The following is an 11489-nucleotide window of genomic DNA, read 5'->3' on the forward strand; positions in this document are numbered from 1 at the left end:
CAATTAATGGAAGATTAATTTGAACTTTAGCCAAAGCCTTCATAAAATCTGTCAACTGTTGATCTTTAGCTTTAGGCTTCTACTTTTCAAGATAAGGCATTGGAGGCACATAAACAAGTTTTGCAGTTTTTGTGGTAGCTTGTGTAGTATTTTCGGATTTGTCTTGTGGCTGCCTAGAATCTGCAAAAATATCAGAGTTTGCAAAATTTCCCAAATCTGTTTGTGGTTGTGGTGTTGCCCGCGAATTTCCAGCACAATTTTCATGTTTATTGTCGTAACTTTTGCCAGACCGTAAAGTCCGTATAGCGTTGCATTCTTCTCGTCCTTTTGGATTAGGTACTGCTTGACAAGGAAATGTACCCAGTGCTCTTTCTGAAACCTGCAATGCAATCTGCCCAATTTGTTGTTCCATATTTTTCATTGTTGCATGCATATTTTGGATTTCTTGATTGGTCTGTTCAAATCTTGCATTTGTAGTAGTTGCTAATTTTTTAATTGCAATCTCCCAAGTAGCCTTAGGTGCAGCAGGTTGTTGTACCTGCTATTGAAATTGTGGCTTTGCATGCTGATCTCTATCCCACTTCAAATTAGGATGATCTCTCTAATTCGGGTTGTAAAATTTTGAATACGAGTCATTTCTTGGACGCTGAAAATTATTAAATGCATTAACTTGTTCGGCTGCAAACTTCGGATAAGCAGCTTTATGTGGACAACTCAAAAAATCATGTGTTGTCATATTACAAATGTTGCAGGTAGCTTGTAAGGACTGCTGTACCGCAACCTATGAATCTAGAATTCTTTGTAATAACATGTCAAATTTTGCATCAAATCTTTCAAGCTTTTTCTCCATTTTTTTCAATTTGTGCCAACATATATGTTGAACCATTATACATCTCAAAAACAAACCTAGATTGTGGCTGCTCAACTGCCTATTGCTGTGTATCTGTTGCCATTTTTCAAATAACAAACATGCTTCTTGTGCATTTTTATTTTTGTACGAACCACCGCATGAAGCATTGACGAGTTTTTGTAGTCATATTTGGTTCTCTGAAAAATATATGCATTTGATTAGTACTGTTAATACCAGAATGTGGACATTTTCTAATCAACTCTTTGGATAGTTCCCATGCCTCATGAAACTCTTCATTTGGTTTTTGGGCAAAAGATAGAATCTGAGTTCTCATGTCAAGAGTCTTTGAAGCCGGATAATACTTGTTTAAAATTTTTTCACTGAGTTGAGCCCAAGTGCTAATGCTTCCAAATGGAAATGTGAAGAGTCATCTCCTTGCTTGATCTTTTAATGTGTAAGGAAATAATCAAAGCTTAATAGATTCGGTTGAAAATCCTCTCACCAAAATATTCTTGCATCTCATTAAACTTTTGCAATGTGCATGTTAGGATTGTCGGTTGAGAACCAAAGAAATGTTGGTAGAATATTCAACATGTGCTACTTTATTTCGAATGTAGACCCTTGCACCACTTCCAGATAAGTAATGCAACTTGGTATGTTAGTGGCATGAGCTGTTAAAGAATCACCCAAAAGGTCACCAGCCTCTGGAATAACTAAAGCCATTGTTTCCTTATTGTGTAGATCCCTAGAAAATAAAGGCTGCAAAAAAGTCCCCTGCAAAGAAGGAACCCATTGCAAATTTTTCTCCCTGCGTCTCCTTCTTAAAATTTGCTCAGGTTCTGGATTAAAATGAAACAATTTCTACACTGCTGAACGGGTGCTGACCATGCACAGATTTTTGTAATCTTTAAAAATAAAATAAAAACGAAAAATAATTTTTTTTAATTATATATATATATATATATATTCAACTATAACTAATTGAAAGTCTAATTAGAATGAATTATTTTAAATCATTCCCGGCAGAGGAGCCAATTTCTTGATAGGAAATTTACCACACACAAACAGGCTAAAAACTCTTATAATACTTGCAAGAATGACAAGGGTATTGTAGCATAAACGGATCTCGCAAGGTTGTTCTCCACAGGGATTATTAAATAATTCGTAACAAATCAAATTCTAACTAATTATTGTAAAATAGATATTTGAGATAATTGATTTTATGACCTAATTTAAGAAAAGGAGTTTAAAATAAAACAATCTGCAATGTTAAAGCTGAAAGAAAAGGAAAAGTTTTGGAGAAATCAAATTAACAAAGAGCACTAGGTGATGCGAGATTTATACGCACACAAATTAAACCCTCTTTTTGTCAATTGTAGTATAAGTATAAGTAGGGATCGTTCTGGACCGGGGATTAGGAGGGATTGTTAACCACTTGGATTTGACTTCAAAAACGTAAAAACAAGATAAAACACTAAACTAGACTCAAAGAATGTGAAACTAAACGTTAAAACACTAAGACAAACCAAAAGACTCAAAATGCTTTAAAAACACAAACTAAATTGATTTCTAACTAAATTGAACAATAAAGTAAAGGGGGATTGGATTTGGACGACTTTAAACTAAAAATGGAAACTTGGAAACAAAACAAATTGTAAATATGGATTTGACGGAAATGAATGGATGGGAAGCTAGCTAAGGGGTTCATCTCCACATATGTTATACTTGCATACAAAACGATGTCTAATTGCTTTTCAATAAACCATGAATTCTCAACGCCCCAGGTTAATTAGGTCCGCTTAAATTAACCGTCAAGTTTTCCTTAAGTTAATGAATTGGATGATTGCATACGACAATCCAAAGCATTCCTCACAAGTTCCCTACATGAATTGCATAATAGAGATACAAGCAAGAATCATTAAGCATCATGAAAACTATAAGTGTTGACGAGGCATTCGTTACTATGATTGCATGAAACTTATGCCAAGAATATGTTTAACACGATTGTTTATAAGCAACCTCCACTACTTGTGAATATAAGTTCATAACTATTACGTGAAACTCACTTATATTCTAGCGTCAAATTCATGCATGAAAATTAAGCGTTCATTCTTAATAAACATACATAAATAGGTTATCAATCAAACAGTTAAACAAATTGAATTCACAACTTATGAAACGTAATTAAAAGTAATCAAATCATATTACAAACATAAACATAGTTTCGAATTACCCCCTAGCTAAAGGGGGTTTAGTTCCTCATAACTTTGAAATCAAAGAAACACCTAAACATTCCAACAACTCAAAACTTTGAATTGTATGAACGTTTAAGCACTCTTTTCTTCCATTTCTCATACGTACAAAACAAAGAGAATTAAAATGAAACTTTGAAATCAAAGAAACACCTAAACATTCCAACAACTCAAAACTTGAATTGTATGAACGTTTAGGCACTCTTCTCTTCCTCGTTGTTGTAGCACAAGGTTTAAGGATAGGTTGGTTGGGGGGATGGAAGTGTTGGGGAATTATGGAAATGGATGAGGATTGGTGGAAATGGAAGATGGTTTTTGGATTCTAAGGGAGAAAGGAATGTGTTTGTGGTGTGTTGTTGTGTTGTGAATGAGATGATTTTTGAATGAATGAATGCAAGGGTATTTATAGGAGGAGTGGAGATGTATATGGCTATTTGTTTAAGGTGTTTTGATAGGAGCATATTCATGCAACTTAAATGGCTTGTTCTCGTGCATTTACGTTATGTTTCTTTAGTTATTTTAGTTCTTTATGCTTCTTTTGTGTGTTTTCAGGATTATAAGACGTGTTTGACGAAAGGATGCATTGTGGAGTGTTTTGGGCCCTTTTTGGAGCACTATGGGGCTAAGGATGGATAGCTTATTCTTGGAGCCCAAGTGATGGATAAAATGGAAGGCCTTGTATGCACTTGAGGACACAAAACAATGGCCCTAACCCAATTCCATTCACAATACAACACACAACACAAACACACATCCATTGCCGTGCATAACCTCCCATTTTCTGTGCAGTTTTTCTCCTCCATTGCAGCCACTATCCAACCACTTCCCATCCCTCCAAAACACTTCATACCATCACACAACCTATCCTTAAACCTTGTGCTACAACGAGGAAGAGAAGAGTGCTTAAACGTTCATACAATTCAAGCTTGAGTTGTTGGAATGTTTAGGTGTTTCTTTGATTTCAAAGTTTCATTTTAATTCTCTTTGTTTTGTATGTATGGAAGAGAAGAGTGCTTAAACGTTCATACAATTCAAGCTTTGAGTTGTTGGAATGTTTAGGTGTTTCTTTGATTTCAAAGTTATGAGGAACTAAACCCCCTTTAGGTAGGGGGTGATTCGAAACTATGTTTATATTTGCAATATGAATTGATTAACTTTCGTTGGAATTTCATAAGTTGTGGATTCAATTCGTTTAACCGTTTGATTGATAGCTTATTTATGAATGTTTATTAAGAATGCGCGCTTAATTTTCATGCATAAATATGACGCTAGAATATAAGTGAATTTCACCTAATCGTTATGAACTTATATTCACAAGTAGTGGAGGTTGCTTATAAACAATCGTGTTAAACATATTCTTGGCATGAGTTTCATGCTCATCATAGTAACGAATGCCTCGTCAACACTTATAGTTTTCATAATGCTTAATGATCTTTGATTGTATCTTTATTGTGCCGTTCACGTAAAGGACTTTTGGAGAATGTTGTGAATTGCGTTGCGCAAACCCATCCAATTCATTAACTTAAGGAAAACTTGACGGTTAATTTAAGCGGACCAAATTAATCCGGAGTGTTGAGTTTCATAATTTATCGAAAGACCAACTGAGAATTAATCTTGTATGCAAGTATAACATGTGTGGAGAAGAACCCCTTAGCTAGCCTTCATTCCATTCATTCCATCACAATTTCATATTTATATTCCGCTCAGTTTATTAACTTGTTTTGTTATTTCAATTTTCGTCAAATCAAAACTTTTCCCCCCCCCCCCTTTTACTTTCTTGTTCTTTAGTGCTTAGAATCTGTTTAGTTTGTGTTTTTAAAGTAGTTTGAATTAAGCCATAATCTTAAATTCGTCCAAAATTAGTTTTGAGTCTTTTGGTTTGTCTTAATGTTTTAAATTTTAGTTTTACATTCTTTGAGTCTAGTTTAGTGTTTTATATTGTTTTTATGTTCTCAAGTCAATTTAGAAGGTTTTAGCAAGCCCTCCTAATCCCCGGTCCAGAACGATCCCTACTTACATCCATACTACAATTGTCAAAAAGAGGGTTTAATTTGTACGCGTATAAATCTCGCATCAAATTTTGGCGCCGTTGCCGGGGATTAGCAACTTTGCTAGTCCCTTTTCTTTATTTTTATTTTTATTTTTTTTGTTTTTCGTGCATTCTTATTTCAGATTCTTAGTTTGTTTGTTTTCTTGTTTTTCAGGTACTGTGTATGACTCGTAGCTCTCGGCCTATTATAGAGAACATCTCCGACTTTGACGGTGATTTTGAACGCACTTTGAGGAGAACGAGGAGTCAACAAGAGCCACCACAACCTCCACCACAACCTGGGCTTGAAGAGGACGAAGTAGGTGTAGAAGAAAAGCCCACTGACCAAATTTTTGAAGAAGAACAAGCCATGGCAGCAGATAATAGAACCATCAAGGAGCTTTCGGCCTCGGGTTTGGATAATGCATTGCCTCTTTGTATCCAATACCCCACGGCTGCAGAGGGGACGACTGAGGTGTTTGAACTCAAATCCAGTTTGTTACACCATATTCCGAAGTTCCATGGCTTGTCTATGGAAGACCCCAACAAACACTTGAAGGAGTTCGAGGTGGTTTGTTCGAGCATGACCCCCGTCACTGTGGATGGGAGTATATTGAAGATGAAGGCTTTTCCATTTTCACTTATGGACAAGGCCAAAGATTGGCTCTACGAACTAGCCCCAGGAACGGTGACTTCGTGGGAGAGTATGAAGCGTGCTTTCTTGGAGAAATTCTTCCCTACTTCAAGAGTGATTCTTCTACGGAAGAAAATTAGTGGTATTCAACAGAATTATGGTGAGACATTCCCGGCTTATCATGAGCGCTTCAAGGGCCTTGTAGCTTCATGTCCTCAACATCAAATGAAGGAGGAACTTCTCCTTCAATATTTCTATGAGGGCCTCCTTCCTATCGAACGTCAAATGCTTGATGCCTCAGCGGGAGGAGCATTGGTGGACAAAACACCAAGGGATGCCAAGATTCTCATAGCCAACCGAGCACTCAACGCTCAACAATATGAAGGAGTGGGCCAAAGGGAAGCCCCACGGCAACAAAGTGTAAATGAGGTGAGTGCTATTTCTGAAATTCAATCACAACTTGCTAATCTTACTTCTCTTGTTTCTCAGGTTGTGAATGGTCCAAAAGCACAAGAACACCAAGTTTGTGGCGTGTTCTCAATTCAAGGGCATCCATCCGACAAGTGCCCTCAACTAATCGAGAATGGTGGGTGGGAATCTGCCAATGCAATTGGGTTCCAAGGACAAAATCAACACAACCCATACTCGAACACTTACAATGCCGGATGGAGGGACCATCCAAATTTCAAATGGAGGGAGCCACAACAAGCTGCCCAACAAGGAGGATTTAGGCCAAACCCTCCTGGTTTTTATTCCAAGCCGTATGCACCCCAACAATCCCAACAACCTTCGACATCATCTCATTCAGGTACGTCCTTGGAAAGTAATCAAGCTATGCAATTACTAACCTCTATTTCGCAGGGGTTGCAAAATCAAAACAACCGGATCGAAAATAACGAGAAGGAGATGATGGATATGAAGAAACAAATGGGGCAAATTTCTGAGTTCCTTGGACAAATTAGAGATAAAGGAAAGCTTCCTAGCTCAACCACAGTCAATCCAAAAGGAGGATTCGAATCCGCCAAGGCCATCACCCTAAGGAGTGGAAAAGAAGTTGGGACCGAGCCAAACAATCCCAAATCTACCCAGGAAGTAGATGAAGAGACGACACAACCTAAGGAAGTGTCTAGCTCACCCACGGAAAGAGAGAAAAACCCAATGCCGCAGGCCCCCAATCACCCTAACTCGGCCAAATCAGGTAATTTAAGTTCAAATTCATGTACTTCACGTCCTAATCTGCCCAATGTACCTTTTCCTCGCAGGTTCATGCAAGAAAAAAAGGAAGAAAGCGAGAAGGACATTCTTGAAACGTTCCGGAAGGTGCAAGTAAACATACCGCTTCTCGATGCAATCAAACAGGTTCCAAAGTATGCTAAATTCCTCAAGGACCTATGCAATACAAAGAGAAGAAGGGAAAACAAAGAGGTAGTTAAGGTAAGCGAGAATGTGTCTGCTGTTTTGCAACGTAAACTACCTACCAAGTGCAAAGACCCCGGTAGTTTCACGATTCCTTGTTTGATTGGACATAATCGTTTTGAACATGCCATGCTTGATTTAGGTGCATCCATAAATGTCATGCCTTATTCCATTTATGCATCAATGAACCTTGGTGAGTTAAAACAAGATGGAGTTATAATTCAATTGGCCGATCGTTCTAACGCTTATCCCAAGGGAGTCCTTGAGGATGTTTTAGTGCAGGTCAATCACCTTATTTTTCCCGCAGATTTCTATGTTTTAGACATGGAGGATTCAAGCCATGCTCCATCATTGCCAATCTTGCTAGGCCGTCCCTTCATGAAAACAGCAAGAACAAAGATTGATGTGTACACGGGAACATTGACCATGGAGTTTGATGGGGACATTATTCATTTTAATCTTTCTGAAACCATTAAACATCCAATTGAGGACCATTCTTGTTTTGCTATTGATATTATTGATTCTTTGGCACAGGTGCATTTGGATCAAATGAACGAAGATGCACTTGAGGTAGCCTTAACCCATGGCATGCAATCTGACCATATTGCCGTACCCCCTTGTGATGAAGTACTTGAAATGGTCGCTGCCCTCGAGTCATTGCCCTTCCACTCTGGTAAGTCTCCAATCTCACTTTTAGATTCAGTTTTGACTAATAAGTTACTTCCATCAACTGAGCAGCCACCTACACTTGAGTTAAAGCCATTACCTAGTCACTTGAAGTATGTGTTCTTAGGCCAAGATCAAACGCTACCCGTCATCATTTCAAACTTAATCACGGCTCAAGAAGAAGACAAGTTGATAAGGGTGTTAAAAGAGCACAAATCTGCTATTGGATGGACTTTGGCGGATATCAAAGGCATTAGTCCCACCACGTGCATGCATCGCATCCTTTTGGAGGAGGAAGCCAAGCCATCTCGTGAAGCTCAACGTCGCCTTAATCCACCTATGATGGAAGTAGTGAAAAAGGAGGTTATAAAATTACTTGATTGTGGTGTTATATATCCTATTTCTGATAGTCGTTGGGTGTCACCTGTGCAGGTTGTTCCAAAGAAGTCCGGAGTAACTGTTATCAAGAATGATGAGAATGAGCTCGTGCCTACACGCATTCAGACTGGATGGCGAGTATGTATCGATTACCGGAAGCTAAATGCCATGACTAGGAAAGATCACTTTCCTTTGCCATTCATCGACCAAATGCTCGAAAGGTTAGCCGGTCATGCTTTTTACTGTTTTCTTGATGGATACTCTGGATATAACCAAATTGTAATAACCCCGGATGATCAAGAGAAGACCACATTCACATGTCCCTTTGGAACATTTGCTTATCGTCGCATGCCATTTGGTTTATGCAATGCACCTGCCACTTTCCAACGATGCATGATTAGTATCTTCTCTGATTATGTTGAAAAGATAATTGAAGTATTTATGGACGATTTTAGTGTGTTTGGAGACTCATTTGATGCTTGTTTGCATCATCTCACTTTAATCTTGAAAAGATGCATGGAAACTAACCTTGTTTTGAATTGGGAAAAATGTCATTTTATGGTTAAACAAGGTATAGTTTTGGGTCATATCATCTCAGAAAAAGGGATTGAAGTTGATAAGTCTAAAATAGATCTTGTACGTCACTTACCCTCTCCTATTTCGGTTAGAGAGGTCCGTTCTTTTCTTGGCCATGCAGGATTCTATAGGCGATTTATCAAAGATTTCTCAAAAGTTGCACAACCTCTTTGCCGCCTCCTACAAAAAGACGTGGCATTTGAATTCACTAAGGAGTGCACGGCATCATTCAACCAACTCAAGGAGTTGTTGACCACGGCACCCATTATTGTTCCCCCGGAATGGAGCCTCCCGTTCGAGCTTATGTGTGATGCGTCCGATTATGCTTTAGGGGCTGTTTTGGGACAAAGAAAGGACAAGAGGCCGCATGTCATCTACTATGCCTCACGGACGTTGAACGATGCCCAGTTGAACTACTCCACTACGGAGAAAGAACTTCTTGCCGTTGTCTTTGCTTTAGATAAATTTCGATCATATCTAATTGGTACTAAAGTAATTGTTTTCACTGATCATGCAGCTCTAAAGTACTTGCTCACCAAAAAGGAGGCCAAGCCCCGGCTAATTCGGTGGATGTTGTTACTTCAAGAGTTCGACATCGAGATTCGTGACAAGAAGGGAAGTGAAAACGTGGTGGCTGACCACCTAAGCCGAATGGTGCATAATGAGGAGTCCCTACCCATTGCAGAGACATTCCCCGATGAGCAGCTGCTATCCATTGAGGTAAGTGAACCATGGTATGCAGATTTAGTGAATTACTTGGTGGTTAAACAATTTCCAAATGAACTAAACAAGCACCAACGTGATAAGCTTAAAAATGATGCACGTTTCTATGTTTGGGATGACCCTTATTTGTGGAAGTATTGCTCAGATCAAGTTGTACGTAGATGTGTGCATGATTCTGAATTTCACTCAATTCTAAGCTTTTGTCACACATATGCATGTGGTGGTCATTTTGGCACACAACGCACTGCCCTCAAGGTTCTAGAATGTGGTTTTTATTGGCCGACTATATTTAGGGATGCTAGAACCTTTTGTATGTCTTGTGATCGTTGCCAACGAATGGGTAACATAGGTACCAAGGACCAAATGCCACAAACCCCTGTCTTTAATGTTGAAATTTTTGATGTTTGGGGCATTGATTTCATGGGCCCTTTCCCTCCATCTTATGGTTTCACTTATATCTTGCTAGCCGTTGATTATGTTTCTAAATGGGTGGAAGCAAAAGCCACCCGTACTAACGATTCTAAGGTGGTTGCAGATTTCGTGAAAACTAACATTTTTGCTAGGTTTGGAATGCCGAGAGTAATCATAAGTGATGGAGGGTCTCACTTTTGCAATCGGACCATTGAGGCGTTGCTAAGAAAGTACCATGTCAACCATAAGGTCTCCACACCTTACCATCCTCAAACAAATGGCCAAGCCGAGGTGTCTAACCGAGAAATCAAACAAATTTTGGAGAAGACCGTTGGACCAACAAGGAGGGATTGGAGCTTACGTTTAGATGATGCACTGTGGGCATATCGTACGGCGTACAAAACACCCATTGGGATGTCACCTTTTCGGCTCGTCTATGGTAAGCCATGTCATTTGCCCGTAGAGTTAGAGCACAAGGCACATTGGGCCGTGAAGACTTTCAACATGGACATAGATGCAGCGGGAGTTCATAGGAAGCTCCAATTGAATGAACTTGAGGAGATTCGGAATGAAGCCTATGAGAATGCCCGGATGTACAAAACCAAGACCAAAGCATTCCATGATAAAATGATCCGAACCAAGACCTTCACAGTTGGGCAGAAAGTGTTGCTTTTCAACTCTCGCCTACGTTTGTTTCCTGGTAAGTTGCGTTCTAAATGGATTGGCCCGTTTGTTGTTACTAACGTTTTTCCTCATGGTGCAGTCCAAGTTCGTAGCTTCAAAACAGGTCAAGAGTTCAAGGTGAACGGGCATCGTCTGAAGGCCTATTATGAGAACTTTGTGGAGCACACCGTGGATGACACCCCCTTGGGTACCGTGGGCTCCAATTTGGAGTAAATGGATTCTTCGTCCGGCTGCAAGACGTAAAAGAAAGCGCTACTTGGGAGGCAACCCAATATAGTGAATAAAGCTTGTTTATTGATTTCCGAAAAAAAAAAAAAAAAAAAAAAAAAAAAAAAAAAAAAGCTTGTTCATTAATTTTTGAGAAATTACAATTGTATAAAAACATGGCAGAAAGATGGAGTCTTCACAAAGGTTGTGTACTTGAGGCCTCACTACGTGGCAACACTCTCGGAACAGGAGGTCTCGGAGCAAGAGGCATTGGAACAGGAGGTCTCGGAGCAAGAGGCATCGGAGAAGAAGGCATAGGAGCGGGAGGCACCAAAGATAGATCATTCAAGGTCCCAAACCTTGGTGGAACGCTGGATGACCCAGGAAAGAGATGCCTCTGGAAGAAAGCTGCAAGCCGTTGACGGTCATCAAGCTCATCAAGCTTCCTCTTCATGCCTGTTGAATAATTGTTGGCAAGCACGTGCAAACTTCGGTTCTCGTACTTAAGCTGTTTGATCTCCTGCTTAAGACTCTCCACCTCCGCCATCAAGGATTCAACCTGTCGAGAGCGAGTAAGAAGGCGTTGGCCCATATTGGACACAGAGCCAGTACACTGAACACTCAGAGCCAGGGATTCTTGAACGGCCAACTCATCGGACCGTC

General features: G+C 39.5%; 1 non-coding gene across 1 annotated transcript; it reads left to right on the forward strand.

Moving 5' to 3' along the window:
• The first annotated feature begins 1082 nt into the window (after positions 1–1082).
• LOC125477249 lies at positions 1083–1187 on the forward strand. Its single transcript, XR_007258430.1, has one exon. It is a non-coding gene; the product is annotated as a small nucleolar RNA R71 (small nucleolar RNA).
• Positions 1188–11489: the final 10302 nt, after the last annotated feature.

The sequence above is a fragment of a genome, unplaced genomic scaffold (assembly GCF_019419815.1).
Source record: "Pyrus x bretschneideri cultivar Hongxiangsu unplaced genomic scaffold, Pyrus_bretschneideri_v1 Contig205, whole genome shotgun sequence".
In the NCBI taxonomy this organism is placed as follows: Eukaryota; Viridiplantae; Streptophyta; class Magnoliopsida; order Rosales; family Rosaceae; genus Pyrus; species Pyrus x bretschneideri.